The sequence below is a fragment of the Macrobrachium nipponense genome, chromosome 21 (assembly GCF_015104395.2).
Source record: "Macrobrachium nipponense isolate FS-2020 chromosome 21, ASM1510439v2, whole genome shotgun sequence".
NCBI classification, from domain to species: Eukaryota; Metazoa; Arthropoda; class Malacostraca; order Decapoda; family Palaemonidae; genus Macrobrachium; species Macrobrachium nipponense.
Window position 1 is genome coordinate 15,564,564 of NC_087212.1, and position 20,000 is coordinate 15,584,563.

Genomic DNA, 20,000 nt, shown 5'->3' on the forward strand with positions numbered 1-20,000 from the left:
CAGCCATTTCCTTCTTCTATTCAGAAACTTTGTCCTATCTCATCATGCAAGTTATAATTCTCTCTGTTTCATTACTTCGCCGTTTCCCCATCACCTTATTACTATCGTTTCGTGACTGTGCCTTTTTTTATATTGTTGCTTTCCCTCATGTTTTCCCTTACTTTGTTGTTATTGTTGATGTTCTGTTTGGAGTGGTAGGAAAGCCTAAGAAGATCTAAAAAAAAAAAAAAAAAAAAGTGTTTCGTGTCGATTTAAAATACCTGGATTTTTAGGATAGGATATTAATGACTTATCTATAGAACGAAAATGTAAAAAAAAAATTAATAATGTACCTGTTCAACAGTGCAGAAAAATTATTTCTAATAAAATATAGCGTATTTATTTTAATTTTCCGGGCTATTTGAGCGTATTTTTAATCAGGCGCCCCGAGTAAGCTGGAGGTCGGATCACGCCTTGTTCATTACTGTATGAGTTCGTATAGTACAAAATCTGTTTATGGCTACTTTCTTGGGAATCTTCAAAAGGCTTTTAGTAGATAATTTCCATGTATCTAGATTGTGTCTGTTACTGTCTGTATTTTGTATATTCCATATATATGGCCCTGAGCTGAAATAGATGATATTATTATTATTATTATTATTATTATTATTATTATTATTATTATTATTATTATTATTATTATTATTATTATTATTATATTTTTTTTTTTTTGGGGGGGGAGTCTATCACAGTCCTCCAATTCGACCGGCTGAGTAGTATTTATAGTGTGGGGTTCTGGGTTGCATCCTGCCTCCTTAGGAGTCCATCACTCTTCTTACTATGTGCGCCGTTTCTATGATCACACTCTTCTGCATGAGTCCTGGAGCTACTTCAGCCTCTAGTTTTTCCAGATTCCTTTTTAGGGATCTTGGGATCGTGCCTAGTGTTCCTATGATTATTGGTACAATTTCCACTGGCATATCCCATATCCTTCTTATTTATATTTTCAGGTCTTGATACTTATCCATTTTTCCTTTTCTTTCTCTTCAACTCTGGTGTCCCATGGTATTGCGACATCAATGAGTGATACTTTCTTCTTGATTTTGTCAATCAAAGTCACGTCTGGTCTATTTGCACGTATCACCCTATCTGTTCTGATACCATAGTCCCAGAGGATCTTTGCCTGATCGTTTTCTATCACTCCTTGAGGTTGGTGCTCGTACCCTTTATTACTGCTGGCGTTTCTTGCACAGGCTCCAGTGGAGGGCTTTTGCCATTGAATCATGCCTCTTTTTTTTGTACTGGTTTTGTGCAAGTGCCGTACATTCGCTTGCTGTGTGGTTTATGGTCTCATTTTTTGTATTGCACTTCCTACATATGGGAGAGATGTTATTTCCATCTATCGTTCTTTGAAGATATCTGGTTCCTAGGGCTTGATCTTGTGCCGCTGTTATCATTCCTTCAGTTTCCTTCTTGAGTTCTCCCCTCTGTAACCATTGCCATGTGTCATCATCGCTGGCTAGTTCTTTAGTCTGTCTCATGTATTGCCCGTGCATTGGTTTGTTGTGCCATTCCTCTGTTCTGCTTGTCATTCTCCTGTCTGTGTATATTTCTGGGTCTTCGTCAACTTTTATCAGTTCTTCTTCCATGCACTCTTTAGCCACTCGTCTTCACTGGTTTTCAGATATTGCCCCAGTGCTCTGTTCTCGATGTTGACGCAGTCTTCTATATTTAGTAGTCCTCTCCCTCCTTCCTTTCATGTTATGTATAGTCTGTCCGTATTTGTTCTTGGGTGTATTGCTTTGTGTATTGTCATATGTTTCCTAGTTTTCTGGTCTATGCTGCGGAGTTCTGCCTTCGTCCATTCCACTATTCCTGTGCTGTATCTGATTACTGGTACTGCCCATTGTTTGTTTATGGCTTTTATCATTATTTCCGGCGTTTGAGTTTTGAATTTATTATTATTATTATTATATTGTATTATTATTATTGGATTATTTTATTATTATTATTATTATTATTATTATTACTATTATTATTATTATTATTTAGGAATAATGTGAACTATTTTTCTGCAGATATATTAATTCACAGTTAATTAAGGTCTTACACCACCCGCTGCAGCCCGGCGCTAATGCTGCACATACACGAAATGAAAGGAAAGAGAGAGAGAGAGAGAGAGAGAGAGAGAGAGAGAGAGAGAGAAAATTGTGAACGGTTTCACTTCATTTAGGTGACGATTACCATATCAAGGCTCTCCAGTTTTGCAGTTACATGATAGCTTGCACTAAGCCAGAATACTGAAACTCTCTCTCTCTCTCTCTCTCTCTCTCTCTCTCTCTCTCTCTCTCTCTCTCTCAAAGCTGCCACCCACAGAGGTCGACTAATAACCAGGTACTTGTTTATGGCAGAAGAAACACTGGATTATTGGGGGACAGAACCGTATGCTACGAGAGAGAGAGAGAGAGAGAGAGAGAGAGAGAGAGAGAGAGAGAGAGATTTGCGCCAAGGATTCACACTCGAAAACATCTAGATATTCTCTGAAAAAAAGAACGAGTCTTACAGAAGCAGTCATTGTAAACATGATCGAGTTTCTTTGGTTCAAAAAATGAGATAAAGGAAAAAAGAAGAAAAGATGATAGATACAAAAACTAGTTTCTTGAGCTGAGAAAGGGCATCCATGATTACCTCCTCCTCCTCCTCCTCCTCCTCCTCCCCCTCTTCCTCCTTCAGGCCTGGTGAGGGGGAAACCGTCTTTTACACGACAAGCGATAAATTTAGGTGAACCTTTATTGATACAACGAAAAAGTTTCCTACATGCATTATCCTCTCTCTCTCTCTCTCTCTCTCTCTGTGTAGGATTATACCTCAGTTATTTGTATCTTGGTATTCATACATCGTAGGAATATAAGACATTTTCTCTCTCTCTCTCTCTCTCTCTCTCTCTCTCTCTCTCTCTCTCTCTCTGTAACATTATACCACAGTTATTTGTATCTTGGTATTCATACATCTTAGTAATATAAGACATTCTCTCTCTCTCTCTCTCTCTCTCTCTCTCTCTCTCTCTCTCTCTCTCTCTCTCTTTGTAACTATACCTGTTATTTGTATCTTGGTATTTATACGTCTTAGGAATAATAAAGCCATTTTCTCTCTCTCTCTCTCTCTCTCTCTCTCTCTCTTCTCTCTCTCTCTCTCTCTCTCTCTATATATATATATATATATATATATATATATATATATATATATATATATATATAATAGTCTGTGTGTATATCAATTTCAGTCCTCTGGACTTTTAACTGAAAAGCCCCCCAATATGTTTCGCCTTACCTTTAGTACATGGTACGTTTGTTTTCGACCTGGAATCGTCTGTGTTTGTGAGTTTTGTTTCGCATGTTTTCTTTTGACTGGGTATGATGGATATATCATGGGCTCCATTGCTGGCATGTGGGGCAGCCACGCAAACGTATGCACCCTCCCGCTTATTCTCTTTTGATGATATTTGCTTTGAAAATATGGGCAAAAACAAAATGGCCTGATCCGTATACTAAAAAAATAAAAAGAGAGAGACAAGCGGTTTTCTTTTTGATAAACCATATTCCCAACACGCACGCACTCATACGCACACAGTTTATATATATATATATATATATATATATATATATATATATATTATATATATATATAATTTATATATATATGTGTGTGTATATATATATATATATATATATATTATATATGTATATATATATATACTATATATATAAGTGTGTGTGTGTGTGTTCAAGTATGTGTATGTACATACATGAATGCACACTCGCATACACCTACACACAGGCACAAATACACACACACATATATATATATTTATTTATTTATTTTTACTTAGACATATATTTATATATTAAGAATATATATTGTTTTGTTAACATTATTGCTGCCAGTCAGATTTTTCCGATAAGTCATTTTTCTGCAAACTTTTACAAATATGAAGCAAATCATCACGCCATCATGAAGAGCCTCTTCTCTAGCCGTTCCTGGCAAGTGATTCGTAAACACATTTTCTTGTTTTCTTGCGAATGAATTCATAAACATTCCTTTTTGTAGAATTTGCAGGTAAAATTAAAATTCTAAGGATTTTTGGCAACCGAATACAGAAATATTGTTTCTGTCATCCCTGGCAACCAATTCCTCTAAGAGAATTATTTCTGGTTTGAGTTGGCAACTAAATACTCTCATTTTTATTCCTGGCAGGAATTTGCACAAACATTCTTATATTTTTCTTGGCAATCAAGGGAGTACATAAACACATTAATTTCTTGGTGAGTAGCCTACCATTTGATTGCAACTATTATTTGAAATTGGTCCTTCAGGTGTTGGCTGGCAGTTCAAGCTAGTACTCTCTAGAGTTGTTCCTACCTAGAGTGAAGCTGTGAGGGTTATAATGAGGGCGAAGAGGAGAGGAAGAACCTCATTGAAGGAGAAAATTATTCTTTGGAAAGAACAGCAATTTGATATCGATTCCCTCCTGGTAAATGGCAGAGTAGGGTGGTGGGTCGGTTCCGCTGTCGACTCTTATTTGCTTTGTTTTTGTTTCACAATCTTGTGTTTTAACTGTTAACATATTCTAAAATGTTTGACATTTTTTATTCCCCTGTAAATTTACCTCGTTGTGTGGCTATGCTAGTCTCGCGTAATGGTATTGCAACACTGTAGTTCGCGGGAAAAATTTTTGCATGTACGAAATATACAGCTATTTATTTCTATTAATTATTTAAATGTACGTGTATGCAGTATGCAGTGAGGCAGGAAGAGTGACATAATTGTTTATTCTCATCCGTGCAAAAATGCGATGGATTCAGAAACATACTTTGTATTTTTCCTCTGAACGTGTACCTATGTATGTCCGAGAGAGAGAGAGAGAGAGAGAGAGAGAGAGAGAGAGAGAGAGAGAGAGAGAGAGTTAATGCAGGGCATTAGCATCCCGAGAAATCAGACGCAGGCAAGCTGCTGTAATTGGCTCATTGATTGCACGAGAATTATCTTGCTTCCCAATAATCCTCTACGGATGTGCAGAAATCGCAGTAGAAATTGCAACTGAAAGCCTTTCGCTATTACTGACAGAGTTAGCTAAATCTGTGTAAACAACACCGACGCGCGTTGCAGGGTTAGGAAATCTTCTCGGAAAGACGAGAAGATTTCCTAACCCTTTATAATGTAAAGCTCTTTGGCCTTGGACGTGAAAATGTCGTCTTAGTTGTCACATAAGTGCCCTTTTTAGCCGGGGGAACGACTCAGAAGAATATTGCTCGACGACACAGCAAGTAAAGCCAGATTGCCTAAGATAGGAAACGATAATTTCTCGTTGGGGCCATTTCTTGTTCTAGTAACGCAAGTCTTTCGTTCTCTCTTTCCAGTGTTGAACAGTGGAATGGCTTTCGTTTTATGTTTTTGTGAACCAGGCGTACGATTATAAGATCGTGAAGCGTCAGTTTCTTAGTTATTCTGTTACGTTTCGCCTTCTAAATACACACGCACACACACACACACACACACACACACACATATATATATAATATATATATATATATTATATATAATTTTTTTATATATATAATATATATATATATGTATGTATAATGTATGTATGTATGTATATATGTATATTACACACATTGACACGAACGCATATACGAATATATATATATATATATATATATATATATATATATATATATATCTATATATATATATATATATAATCTAAATACGTACTCGTGTAGTATATGTATGTGTGTGCGCTCTCATGTGTGTTCCTGTAAGCCTATTTTATTGAAACACATCAATTGTTTTTTGTTTGCTATTTTCACGTCCATTGTCTCGTTTATATAAACAGTTTATGAGCAATTAATTCAAATGGAATTTTGCTTTGCAAGTAAATAACCATTTACGCGTGTTCAGTATAGCTATTTCTTATCCTGAATAATATTCAAGCACTACCTGATCCGAATTGTGAAGCGAATTGCATTTGCTACGGGCGTCTCGACAATGTTGTAATTTCGTGGTACAAGAGCAGTGTCTTTTTGTGGACGTTTTGCTTTGCGTGAGAGGAGAGAGAGAGAGAGAGAGAGAGAGAGAGAGAGAGAGAGAGAGAGAGATAGCATTGTTCACTGACTGCTAGGTTTGTGGGCGTTTTGGCAAAGATTGTATTTGAGTTGCGAATGATAAAAGCAAACTGGTATGGTTGTTGTTATGTAGTAATGATAGGTGTTCTTATTATTATTAGAGAATATGAAAATTTTTTTCTATTATTGGGCCTTTATGATTATTTATGATAGTGTTATGACCGCAAATATAGTAATAATAATAATAATAATTTTCTCAGACATTGTTTCATAAATATTGCTGTGGGAAAGGCATTCTCTTTGTTTCTTGGTTTCATTAATAATCGGCTTTCCTTCTTATGGATGAATTTGATAAATTTCCAAAGAAGGGAAAGAGTTAAACGCAGTGCAAGATATATGGTTTTTAATTTCACACTTCTAAGGTATTTTGTTTCTTATTCAATAAATGATGCTATTTTACAGCGTTTTTAATCGATGCCTTTATATGGTATCCACTTTTCTTATCTGTCATTCAAACAGCTATAAAGCGCCATCTATATGTGTATGATGTTGTAGTGTATAATTAGATCTAGAGTATCGTAGTAGCTATCACTTCTTTTTATAAACGATTGAGTCCCATTTCACTAAATATAATTATTATTATTCTACAATCGAAACCGTGTATTATTTATTTATTATTTATTTATTTTAAGGACGATCCTGTAGCTTTCAAGGACATCCTTCTCCCTCGTCGTAAGAAATATTAGTCACTTGAAATTGTTCCGACTAAGGAAACACTTTCGTTTTAAAGCCAAAGAATTCTGTATTGTTTTACTTATGTACATGATAAAGAAACTGCACAAGAAGTGACTTGTCTCGTGCACTGTTCAGAACTTAAATGTTCTTTGTACATTGTTATTATTTTTTAGGAGTAAAATAAGGTTACAAAAGATGAACACATAAACACATATGTGTATATATGTATATATATGTATATATATGTATATATATATATATATATATATATATATATATATCATGTATATATATATAGTATGTATGTATATAATTTGTGTGTGTGTAAGTGAGCGCTTGATTGTATGTATGTACGTACGTATGTATTTATCTTTTCTCCCTGAGCTTGGCAACTATTGAGAAGGGTATCCATTCCCCGAAGTCAGTATCTGTCTCTGTTATTGCCTGGATCAACAGTCTCTCATATTCTCATGCCGGGAGTTGAATGCAAATGTACATTCATGCATATGTATAGACATTTATACAAGCCTCCGGACGCAGTATATGACAAATGTATGATTTTCCAATGCTTCTCCTGAGGCTCGATATTTTCAGTTTTTCAGTTGTGTGTCGAAAGAATGTTTGTTGTTTGAATGCGTTTGAAAATTCATGTTCAGTTTTTTTTTTATATTACACTTTGGTAACGATGTGCGCATGGTTAATTTGTTGTTTCTTTTATCGATGATCCTAGTATTATTGTTATTACAATAATAATAGGAATAACGACTGGGATATAATAATAATAATAATAATAATAATAATAATAATAATAATAATAATAATAATAATAATAATAATAATAATAATAATAATAATAATAATGCCTAACTGGAAAGCCCCAGGTCCCGATGAAGTCCATGGATACTGGCTCAAAAACTTCAAGGCCCTACACCCACGAATAGCAGAACAACTCCAGCATTGTATCTCAAATCACCATGCACCCAAATGGATGACCACAGGAAGAACATCCTTAGTACAAAAAGACAAGAGTAAGGGAAATATAGCCAGTAACTACAGGCATATCACCTGCCTACCAATAATGTGGAAGTTACTAACAGGTATCATCAGTGAAAGGCTATAACAACTACCTAGAGGAGACAAACACCATCCCCCACCAACAGAAAGGCTGCAGAAGGAAGTGTAGGGGCACAAAAGACCAGCTCCTGATAGACAAAATGGTAATGAAGAACAGTAGGAGAAGGAAAACCAACCTAAGCATGGCATGGATAGACTATAAGAAAGCCTTCGACATGATACCACACACATGGCTAATAGAATGCCTGAACATATATGGGGCAGAGGAAAACACCATCAGCTTCCTCAAAAATACAATGTGCAACTGGAATACAATACTTACAAGCTCTGGAATAAGACTAGCAGAGGTTAATATCAGGAGAGGGATCTTCCAGGGCGACTCACTGTCCCCACTACTCTTCGTAGTAGCCATGATTCCCATGACAAAAGTAATACAGAAGATGGATGCCGGGTACCAACTCAAGAAAAGAGGCAACAGAATCAACCATCTGATGTTCATGGACGACATCAAGCTGTATGGTAAGAGCATCAAGGAAATAGATACCCTAATCCAGACTGTAAGGATTGTATCTGGGGACATTAGGATGGAGTTTGGAATAGAAAAATGCGCCTTAGTCAACATACAAAAAGGCAAAGTAACGAGAACTGAAGGGATAAAGCTACCAGATGGGAGCAACATCAAACACATAGATGAGACAGGATACAAATACCTGGGAATAATGGAAGGAGGGGATATAAAACACCAAGAGATGAAGGACACGATCAGGAAAGAATATATGCAGAGACTCAAGGCGATACTCAAGTCAAAACTCAACGCCGGAAATATGATAAAAGCCATAAACACATGGGCAGTGCCAGTAATCAGATACAGCGCAGGAATAGTGGAATTGACGAAGGCAGAACTCCGCAGCATAGATCAGAAAACCAGGAAACATATGACAATACACAAAGCACTACACCCAAGAGCAAATACGGACAGACTATACATAACACGAAAGGAAGGAGGGAGAGGACTACTAAGTATAGACGACTGCGTCAACATCGAGAACAGAGCACTGGGGCAATATCTGAAAACCAGTGAAGACGAGTGGCTAAAGAGTGCATGGGAAGAAGGACTAATAAAAGTAGACGAAGACCCAGAAATATACAGAGACAGGAGAAAGACAGACAGAACAGAGGACTGGCACAACAAACCAATGCACGGACAATACATGAGACAGACTAAAGAACTAGCCAGCGATGTAAACAAAGGGGAGGGCTAAAGAAGGAAACTGAAGGAATGATAACAGCGGCACAAGATCAGGCCCTAAGAACCAGATATGTTCAAAGAACGATAGACGGAAATAACATCTCTCCCATATGTAGGAAGTGCAATACGAAAAATGAAACCATAAACCACATAGCAAAGAGGCATGATTCAGTGGCAAAAGCCCTTCACTGGAGCCTGTGCAAGAAACATCAGCTACCTTGCAGTAATAAGTGGTACGAGCACCAACCTGAGGGAGTGATAGAAAAACGATCACGCAAAGATCCTCTGGGACTATGGTATCAGAAAACAGATAGGGTGATACGTGCAAATAGACCAGACGTGACGTTGATTGACAAAGTCAAGAAGAAAGTATCACTCATTGATGTCGCAATACCATGGGACACCAGAGTTGAAGAGAAAGAGTGGGAAAAAATGGATAAGTATCAAGATCTGAAAATATAAATAAGAAGGATATGGGATATGCCAGTGGAAATCGTACCCATAATCATAGGAGCACTAGGCACGATCCCAAGATCCCTTAAAAGGAATCTGGAAAAACTAGACGCTGAAGTAGCTCCAGGACTCATGCAGAAGAGGTGATCCTAGAAACGGCACACATAGTAAGAAAAGTGATGGACTCCTAAGGAGGCAGGATGCAACCGGGGAACCCCACATTATAAATACCACCCAGTCGAATTGGAGGACTGTGATAGAGCAAAAAAAAAAATATATATATATATATATATATATATATATATATATATATATATATATATATATATTATGTAATAATATAATAATAATAATAATAATAATAATAATAATAATAATACTTTTGAAATAAAATAAAGATACGCTCACCAGACAGTTTATCATTATCAGGCATTGTTAAGTTTTGTTGTTGCATGGTACAATAATGGCTGTCTATCACGTTATAATGGTTCCTCTACCGTTTTATTGAGCGTATGTTGACGTTGTGTAAAAAGATGTCAAAATGACAACATCCCAAGAATTTAACCTTTAAATTAAACAATGTACGAAAACCAAGAGGTTGTAAATGAAGGAGAGAGAGAGAGAGAGAGAGAGAGAGAGAGAGAGAGAGGGTGGGGTTCACCCTAGTTGTATGAAGATTACCTCGTCGAGTCCCTGCCGTTTGAATTACGGTACGGTGGTACACAAATCCACCCATTTGCCACTCACATCAGTCAACTGACGATCAGGTAATCCCTATAGTATAGCTACAAAAGGTTGAGACTCATTGGCAATTAGCAGTGGTGCCATATCTTCTCAACGCCATTCAAACTTTTCACGATGTGGGTGATAATTTTAGTAGATTTGGCATTTATTTACCGGTGATGCCATATCCTCGTGTATGAATGATTCAGTGAAGGTCACAGTAGATTGTCTATTATCTCCCTCCAGAATATGCCCACAATTTTGGATGAGGATTAAATAGTAACCCCCTCGGCAAGATGGGCAACGTGTCAACGACGCTAATTTTGGGAAAGCCGCAACCTTTCTTAGCTAGAAATTATTTTTGTATATAATTCTCTGATATTTCAAATGCTCGACATTTTAGTGACTAGGTGTTCGACGCTTGAGTTTGCTATGTATGGTTTTTTTGTTTAATTTTTATATCAAATGAAGATTATTATTTATTCTGTTCGAGCCCTTTGTCCGTATGCATAATTGATTTAGCTTTTAATTGGTATTTACCAGACGTATTCACTCGTTTATTGTTTATTTTCATCGGTATTTTAACATGTTTATCATCTCTTGGGTCTGTAGATGGTTTTACTTTCTGGTTGTCTGTGAATGGCAGTTAATAATAATTAATAATAATAATAATAATAATAATAAAATAATAATAATAATAAGATAATAATAATAATAATAATAATAATAATAATAATAATTAGTAGCCATGATTCCCATGACAAAAGTACTAACAGAAGATGGATGCCGGGTACCAACTCAAGAAAAGAGGCAACAAAATCAACCATCTGATGTTCATGGACGACATCAAGCTGTATGGTAAGAGCATCAAGGAAATAGATACCCTAATCCAGACTGTAAGGATTGTATCTGGGGACATCAGGATGGAGTTTGGAATAGAAAAAATGCGCCTTAGTCAACTTACAAAAAGGCAAAGTAACGAGAACTGAAGGGATAAAGCTACCAGATGGGAGCAACATCAAACACATAGATGAGACAGGATACAAATACCTGGGAATAATGGAAGGAGGAGATATAAAACACCAAGAGATGAAGGACACGATCAGGAAAGAATATATGCAGAGACTCAAGGCGATACTCAAGTCAAAACTCAACGCCGGAAATATGATAAAAGCCATAAACACTTGGGCAGTGCCAGTAATCAGATACAGCGCAGGAATAGTGGAATGGACGAAGGCAGAACTCCGCAGCATAGATCAGAAAACCAGGAAACAAATGACAATACACAAAGCACTACACCCAAGAGCAAATACGGACAGACTATACATAACACGAAAGGAAGGAGGGAGAGGACTACTAAGTATAGAGGACTGCGTCAACATCGAAACAGAGCGCTGGGGCAATATCTGAAAACCAGTGAAGACGAGTGCTAAAGAGTGCATGGGAAGAAGGACTAATAAAAGTAGACGAAGACCCAGAAATATACAGAGACAGGAGAGAGAAAGAACAGAGGACTGGCACAACAAACCAATGCACGGACAATACATGAGACAGACTAAAGAACTAGCCAGCGATGACAATTGGCAATGGCTACAGAGGGGAGAGCTCAAGAAGGAAACTGAAGGAATGATAACAGCGGCACAAGATCAGGCCCTAAGAACCAGATATGTTCAAAGTACGATAGACGGAAATAACATCTCTCCCATATGTAGGAAGTGCAATACGAAAAATGAAACCATAAACCACATAGCAAGTGAATGCCCGGCACTTGCACAGAACCAGTACAAAAAGAGGCATGATTCAGTGGCAAAAGCCCTCCACTGGAGCCTGTGCAAGAAACATCAGCTACCTTGCAGTAATAAGTGGTACGAGCACCAACCTGAAGGAGTGATAGAAAACGATCAGGCAAAGATCCTCTGGGACTATGGTATCAGAACGGATAGGGTGATACGTGCAAACAGACCAGACGTGACGTTGATTGACAAAGTCAAGAAGAAAGTATCACTCATTGATGTCGCAATACCATGGGACACCAGAGTTGAAGAGAAGAGAGGAAAAAAATGGGATAAGTATCAAGATCTGAAAATAGAAAATAAGAAGGATATGGGATATGCCAGTGGAAATCGTACCCATAATCATAGGAGCACTAGGCACGATCCCAAGATCCCTGAAAAGGAATCTAGAAAAACTAGAGGCTGAAGTAGCTCCAGGACTGATGCAGAAGAGTGTATCCTAGAAACGGCACACATAGTAAGAAAAGTGATGGACTCCTAAGGAGGCAGGATGCAACCCGGAACCCCACACTATAAATACCACCCAGTCGAATTGGAGGACTGTGATAGAGCAAAAAAAAAAAAAAAAAAAAAAAAAAACAAAAAAAAAAATAATAATAATAATAATAATGATAATAATAATAATAATAATGATAATAATAGTGATAAGTTGTTTTAGTTTAGTTTTGCAAATTTTCTGGGACTAATAATTTGAAACCAATTCATTTACTTAATGTTATGTATATTTAATTAATATTGTTATGTTACTTGCCAATTAATGTGGTATCACTTATTTCTCCGAAAATAGTTTGTGCAATATGCAGTAGCGTTGTGACGTCACTTTGAAATTTCAAATCAGTCAGAATTATTCGGGAAATGTGATTTTAGTTTTCTGTAAAAGAAAACTATTGAGATGGCTATTTGTCCGTCCGTCCGCACTTTTTCTGTCCGCCCTAAGATCTTAAAACCTACTGAGGCTAGAGGGCTGCAAAATGTCAAGTTGATCATCCAACAGTAAGCTGATGCAAATAATAATCAAGTGCTTCTAAAGAATAGAGAGAGAGAGAGAGAGAGAGATTGGTGTATTCACATCACACAGTAAACGTCATAAATAGAGAATAATCAAGTACTTTTAATAGAGAGAGAGAGAGAGAGAGAGAATAAGAGCTTGAATTCTTGTTAGGAGCAGAGAGCAATAATGAGGTTGCTGTTCCGTCATATTTGGAAGGTTATAATTCCTTCGTGTCCTGATAAGGTAAGGGGCACACTTCAGAGATCGCTGGGTTCCTTCTGTCTAAACCGTAGCATAAATTCCAGGAGTGTTTTTGATAATAAGAGAGTTTTTTTTTATTTTGTGGTTAATAATAACAATAATAATACGATATTATTGAAATTTCATAACTATTTGTTGGATTATTATCATAGACATTGTTATTTTCCAAACATTTATTCCAATTAATATCACAAAGGTTAGACCAATTAATGTTGTATGGAAATCTTCGTAGAACCGCACTAATAATAATAATAATAATAATAATAATAATAATAATAATAATAATAATAATAATAATAATAATAATAATAATAATAATAATTATTATTATTTATTATTATTATTATTATTATTATTATTATTATTATTATTATTATTATTATTATTATACCTTGGATCTGGTAAACAAAAAGTGGTTGGATAACATTTCACCTCATTGATGCAGTTCATAGGTAGCCAGGACAGAGTAGCTATCAGTTTCCTTTTTTGGCAGAGAGAGAGAGAGAGAGAGAGAGAGAGAGAGAGAGAGAAGAGAGAGAGAGAGAAGATTTTGCAAAGCAGAGCAGTAAGAGAGACAGAGAGAGGGATTTGGACGAAAGGCTTTTATACAATGTAGGAAAATAGAAGAGAGAGAGAGAGGATTTACAAAATTTAACAGTAAAAAAGAGAAACCGATTTCTAGATGAAGCGATATTACAAGGCAGAGCACATTAGGGGACAGAGAGAGAGAGAGAGAGAGAGAGAGAGAGAGAGAGATTAGGACAAAAGATCGGCATGAAGTAGAACAAAGCGAGAGATGGTTGTAGGAGAGTGAATGAAATACTGCCAAGGGAAAGAAAATGATAAAATGGAGACAGACACCGCACAGACAAAGAGAAATGTCGGGTGAGGATACTTGACAGGAGGTAAATAGTCAGAAAACAAAATGAAGCCTAGTTAGGAATCAATGAGCGGAGCAGACTCTATTAACTTTTTTTTTTTTTTTCAAATCCAGTTATTGTCACCTTTATTCCGGGAAGACTATCACTCTTTTTTTTATTTTCTATTTATCTCTCTTTCCTTGAAATATGTTTATTAATAATTTTCCAGCCTATATGTTCATTTATGTGTTTATTGGACGCTTGCCTTTTGCTTTGAGTTATATTAGTTAAAAGTAAGTTATTTTCGTATCCTTGTCTTTCGTATTTTCTCCAATTTTCCCTGTAATTTTGATATATCTCATTTAATTCATTAAAATGGTCAGTTTCCTTCTCATAAAGAATTGACTCCAGAGAAAACAGGAACAGTAGTCGCTGTCGCAGTCATCTTTCAATAGCTGGATGTGGATGACACCCCTGTGCAGAATATTTCCACAAGGTTTATCGGTTCATTTACTTACTACAAAAAGCTCATCGCTGTCCTGTCGAGACTCATAAGTGATATTGCATTATAGATGAAAAACTTTTTTTTTTTTAAGCACGGACGATTTTTTTTCTGCAAATATTACATCTCTAGCATCTATGACCATAATATTATATCAATTAGTTACTCATATTCAGTGTCCATTTTAGAATATGGGGCCATCAGCAACTGCTTGCGCGTGCGCAAACGACAATCAAGATCAATATGCCTGGGCAGGTTACATTCGATTAAACTAATATTATTTTTTTATCGGTTTTGTTAAAGTTGTTGTGTCGCCATTGTATGATACTAAATGAATTAATCAATCAATCAGCGTCATTTATATATTGATAATAATTATCGAGTGGACTCTTTCAGAAATAAATATGTATGCGTTTAGGTTAATCTTTGTAGCCATTCATATGATGAGCCGTTGTTTTTAATATTTATTTGGATTAAAGTAAATGAAAGTGCATCTTTTTAGAAATGTGTTCTTATGAACAGACCGGGTAATCTCTACTATTTCATCGAAGTACTGCAATGATTTTAGATAAATGATTTATTTACCTGTAATTAAACAATAAAGGTAATTAGCTTATCAGAAGTCCGTAAGCTGTTCAGTAATTTTTATTTCACAAAACAAAGTCGGGTGCTAATTTATATGGGCATCAGAGTGAATTCTAAAATTGGAAATAAGATCATTATAATAATAAAATGAAAACAGTACCAAAACTCATTCTGCTTGTGGGCATTTAGAACAAAAACATTTAAAGTGACAGACTATATCTAATTAACTTTTATGGGCAACGGAAGAGAAACCCATTTCATTCGCTCTCTTTTATCTTTTATCTTTTATCTATTATCTTTTATCTTTTATCTTTTATCTTTCAGGTCAGGGAAGGCGTTATTGTCTATGCATTGCTTTCTGAGGATTAGAATTTACAATGTTTACTTTTAGTGACAGGTCATTTAGTCGATAGAATGAATAAGGTATGAAAAGATAGCTACTCAATTCATTCATATCATAGTTAGTTATGAGAGTCTGTGCCAAAGAATATTGCACTATTGACTTTTGATATCTTACCTCTCTGTTAATCCAAAGTATTTTCTGCTCCCGCGCAAGAAGTCTGCTCAAGGTTAATTCTCTCATGTCTTCCTCTTCATTCTTCGTCTTGTTTCAAGATTGAATAAGACCTTCCATGTCAAGGAGCTTTCGCTTTTAAAGTCATTCTGGCTCTACAACTTGATCAAGCACATTCATAGTGCTTTCCAATTTATTATATTTCTTTTCTTAATTTTTTTTAGACATCACAACCACCAGTTGAACGTTTTTAGCAGTAATTGCACTGTTTCAACACTCCCAACTATATTAATTTTAGATGAAAAAATACCGATTGTAAATTATCTACAAATCTTATTAACGTTCCAATATTGGGCTCATCCGTTGATTTTATTGTACTCTGCTTCAGTAAAATTTTATAAAGTTACAGTTTCTCTCAGAGTATAATCGGCCAACTTAATATAGACACTTAAGAAGTTTTTATTTTTTAATTTGTTTGCTGTGGTAGATATCGAAGCCTGTCATGGAAGTGGAAATTAAAAATTAACTCACTGCTACAATAATCCGATTTGCGGACAAATTTTTCTGCACATACCGAGGAAAAAAACTGAAAATCATAGTAATAGATCAAAAATTTTACCGACGCCAAGTTAATTTTCATTAGAAGGCTTCTGAACGATTTGTTTGAGTATCACATGTAGAAATAAGCTTGCTGACTCCACAAGGAGCCCTATTTTTCGGATCAGCTCACATCACCTCTTTGAAGTAAGCACGCAGAAACCATTGCATTATCAATTGCAAGGATTCCGCCGCTCACGTCCTCAGGAGCGATGGTGAGGAGGAGGAGGAGAAGGCGATCGCGTGCGGGAGAAAGTTACCGAGACGCGACGAGCCAACAGTCCCAGTCACTCAGACGAGAGAGCGCGACACCCTGGCGTTCACACTGGCTCTGCACCCGACTAGTGCCAGAGGCCGACTGAAGATAAAGGTTAGCCGTCTCTCTGTCTGTCTCTCTCTCTTTCTCACTCACTATCTCTCTCTCTCTCTCTCTCTCTCTCTCTCTCTGCTCGGCTCTACTACTACTTTTCCTCTACTCCTACACCTGCTGTTCTCCGTATCTGCTGCTTTTGATTGTCTTCCAACTGCGATATTGCCGCCCTCATCGTTAATTAGTTTATCTTGATATGCAGTGCTCGGCATGCCTCACCCCCCCCCCCCCCCTCACCCATATCTCTCTCTCTCTCTCTCTCTCTCTCTCTCTCTCTCTCTTCCACATTCATACGGACACGCGAACACATAACTCTCTCTCTCTCTCTCTCTCTCTCTCTCTATATATATATATATATATATATATATATATATATATACACACACATATATATATATATATATATATATCTATATAATATATATATATATATATATATTATTGAGCGCGTTTATGCGACAGTGGGCTGACGAAAAGAACAACTTAACGTCCGTACCTAGCGCAGGCCCGATGGGAAGATCAGTGAGGAAGGAGAGAGGAGGAAAATAATGGGTTTTACTCCAATGGAAGGAGTAGAATCGTCTGTCTCTATTGAAAATAGCATTGTATGTTTTTCTTTTTTTAATATTATTACTTGTCAGTTATTTTAGAAAAATAAATCATTCTCTTTCTATTACTTGTCCTGTTTGTTTTCTGAAATTATTCTCTTCCTGTTACTGTCCTGCTTGTTTTCAGTAACGCAGTCATATACTTATATACTTATACTTTTTCGAAAAGATGCTTATACTTTTGCCCGGAAAGAATAACTAAGCAGCTTATTCTCTTCTCTCTCTCTCTCTCTCTCTCTCTCTCTCTCTCTCTCGTGTGTGTGTGTACGTGTGTGTGTGTGTTTTCGTTCTTGCCCTAGAAATCGACAGCATTTAAACCAAATAATGAAAATGACCACCACCACCAACTGGCTGCACGAATCTGACCTTTGGGGCCCCATTACCGATGGGTGAGGCCAGTAAGCTCAAGAATTAAAAGAGAGAGTTACAAACTTGGATCAGGAATAGCTTAGGGAGGGATAAAACCTGGATTACTTGGATTAGATGGGGATTTACTCTGAGATAATGGTCTGGATTAGAATCCTCCTCACTCCCCTCCCCCAGCTCCCCAGGTGTGCACCGGTAATGCAAAAGGCAATTAGTTTTCCTTTCATTCACTTTTTTTTCCTTTTTTTTTTACGTTTGTGAATTTTTTTTGGGGTAACCGGAATGTTTGGCGGCTAATTTTTTCAATGTCTGTTTTACATAGATCAAATGATGTTCGTATTAATGCAATTATCCCGTCATTTCCTTTATTTTTTACTTGATAAATCTCGTTTGCCAGTTTAATTTCCTCGTCGTTTTTCTGTTATCTCTAACCCAGTTTGAACGTGTATGAAGCAAATTGCTATGATTATAGTCTATTTATTCGTATTTCATTTGGTTTAAAACCAATTAGACTTTTATTTTTTTTATCCACTTTCATTTTCTCTCCTCCCACCACTATTTATATTCGACGCGAACAGAAACTTTCTTAACCAGTTAATGGGGTTTTTGCCTTGTTTCATATGAATACTAATACTAATGTATTATACGTCGTCCATGGGACATTGTCCATATATATCAGTTATGAATTGTGTCAAGGACGCCATGAAATATTAACGACAACACCTCCAGTTTCTTTTATTCCTTATACCAAATATAGGCCTTCGTCGGGTCTTTATTGTTCTTGCAACGTGTTTCTGTATTTCGTTTTACGTCTGATAAACTCGTTTAGCATTTTATATCTAGTACAACCAACTTACATAAAGATATTTACTTTTGTCGAGCATTTTATGGACAGTACGACATTAATTTCCTGATTTTGAAATATTTTCAATGTTGTAATTTCACGCTAATTACTAATAAATTTTATGCGTCAAGTATGAAAATTAATATGTGAACATTGCCTAAGGAACGTTGTATATACAATATGTATGTATGTATATGTATATATATATATATATATATATATATATATAATATTATATATATATATATATAGATATATATATATATATATATATGTATATATATTGTATTGTATTGTATTTCCACCATTGCCCCGTGGATGAAGACTTTAAGATATCCTCACGTGAAAATAAAAGAAAGAGGTCCCAAGACTTTTAACTTTTATTCCAAAGTCATCTACAGGGTACCCTGAAAATGCCTGGAACAAAAATTGAAAGTGTTGGTACCTTTTATTTTCACGTGATATATGTATATATTCATATATATGTGTGTGTATGTATGTATGTATGTATATTATATATGTGTGTGTGATAATTGTTGTGCAGAGTTTATTCAGAGCTAAAATTAACCCCATGAAGCAGAGAGCCAAGTTGCGTAATGTCTGTGGCTCCAAAGACGGTCAGGTGACATTTCTTGACCTTTTGTACACGCCTTGCATTAGCAAACCAATATTTCAGTGCGGTTAGTTACCACATCTTTGTGTTACCTGATCTCTCTCTCTCTCTCTCTCTCTCTCTCTCTCTCTCTCTCTCTCTCTCTCTCTCGTGTGTCATTTCCTTAATGTGAGTTGTATATAAAATGATTTTTTTAAAATAATGATAGTAATGATTATGCTGCTGCTACTACTAATACTACTACTACTACTACTACTACTACTACTACTACTACTATACTAATAACTAACTAATAATAATAATAATAATAATAATAATAATAATAATAATTGTAATAATAAGTTGAAAAATCCTCATATTAGCATGAGTGTTCAAATGGAGAAACAAATCCACAATAAGTAAATGTACATATATTCAAATTTAAAACTTTAAGGATAGCTTTCGGGAATCTGTTCGGTTCCCCTTATCAATCTGTTTGATAAGGGGAACGGACCAGAATCCCGAAAGCTGTCCTTAAAGTTTTACATTTAAATATATGTACATTTCCATATCTGTGGATTTGTTTCTCCAATAATAATAATAATAATAATATAGCTATTTTTTTTTACTATTGACTTACGAGTCTGCCTGACCGGTACGCATAGTTCAGAAATTCCAGTGTAAGTTCAACCGCATACAGTTCCATTTTTCAACGAAATAATAATAATAATAATAATAATAATAATAATAATAATAATAATAATAATAATAATAACCGT

At 35.8% G+C, this 20,000-nt stretch overlaps 1 protein-coding gene across 2 annotated transcripts in view; it reads right to left on the reverse strand.

The window, feature by feature from the left end:
- LOC135197806 (octopamine receptor-like) overlaps positions 1-16,786 on the reverse strand; it is a 128,413-nt gene extending 111,627 nt beyond the window's left edge. For both annotated transcript variants that reach the window (XM_064224934.1, XM_064224933.1), the window contains exon 1: positions 15,848-16,786. The gene's annotated coding sequence lies outside the window, so the exon portion shown is untranslated. The remainder of the gene's footprint in view (positions 1-15,847) is intronic.
- Between the last annotated feature and the right edge of the window lie 3,214 nt (positions 16,787-20,000).